Source organism: Neomonachus schauinslandi, chromosome 16 (assembly GCF_002201575.2).
Source record: "Neomonachus schauinslandi chromosome 16, ASM220157v2, whole genome shotgun sequence".
In the NCBI taxonomy this organism is placed as follows: domain Eukaryota; kingdom Metazoa; phylum Chordata; class Mammalia; order Carnivora; family Phocidae; genus Neomonachus; species Neomonachus schauinslandi.
The window spans coordinates 17,434,115-17,435,266 of NC_058418.1; the positions used below are offsets into that span (position 1 = coordinate 17,434,115).

The following is a 1,152-nucleotide window of genomic DNA, read 5'->3' on the forward strand; positions in this document are numbered from 1 at the left end:
GGAGAGGGAACACAAGCAGGGCGGGTAGGAGAGGGAGAAGCAGGCTTCCCGCCGAGCAGGGAGCCCGATGCGGGGCTCGATCCCAGGACCCTGGAACCATGACCTGAGCCGAAGGCAGATGCCTAACGACTGAGCCACCCAGGCGCCCCAAGTGTACAGTTCTTTTACATGATTCTGCCACAGTTGATCTCTGTGCCAATGGACACCTGGGCTATTTTCAATGTTGTCACTAATATAAATAAAACTCCTATGAACATTCTTGTACAAGGCTTTTTGTGGATGTACATTTTTATTTCCATTGGATAAATACCTAGGAGTAGGATTGCCGAATTTAAATCAACAACCTGCTTAAGAGTTCTTCAAAGTGGGAGCGCCTGGGTGGCTCAGTCGGTTAAGCCGCTGCCTTCGGCTCAGGTCACGATCCCGGGGTTCTGGGATTGAGCCCTACATCGGGCTCCCTGCTCAGCGGGAAGCCTGCTTCTCCCTCTCCCTCTGCCTGCCTCTCTGCCTACTTGTTCTCTCTCTCTCTCTGTCAAATAAATGAATAAAATCTTAAAAAAAAAAAAAGAGTTCTTCAAAGTGTTTGTGCTGTTGTACTCTCTACCAGAAAAATATCAGAGTTCCAGTTGCTTCTGATCTTCACCAACACTTGGTGATGTCAGTCTTTTTACATGTCATCCCTGCACAGGGGCCATGTTAATCTTTGTATTGTTCCAGTTTTAGTGTATGTGCTGAAGTGAACATATCAGTCTTTTTCATATGAACTATCCTACAGCGGGGTAGAGGTATCTCCTTGTGGTTAATTTGCATTCTGCTGATGATGTATGATGCTGAGACCATTTTCATGTGCTCACTGGTCATTCAGTTGTCTTTTGTTAATTGTCCGCTCAGGCCCTTTAAAAAAATTCGGTTGTCCGCTTATTATGAAGTTGTAGAAGCTCTTTATGTATTCTAGATACAAGTCTTTTGTCCGATCATGTATGTACTGAGAATATTAATCCCAAACTATAGCTTGCCAATTAATATTCCTTTTTTTAAGAATGACTATTTTTTTTATTAGTTTCAGAGATAGAATTTGGTGATTCATCAGTTGCATATAACACCCAGTGCTCATTACATCAAGTGCCCTCCTTAAAGCCCATCACCCAATTA

The 1,152-nt window shown here is 43.6% G+C and overlaps 1 pseudogene; it reads right to left on the bottom strand.

The window, feature by feature from the left end:
* Positions 1-644: 644 nt before the first annotated feature.
* On the bottom strand, positions 645-744 carry LOC123323359 (annotated as a pseudogene).
* Between the last annotated feature and the right edge of the window lie 408 nt (positions 745-1,152).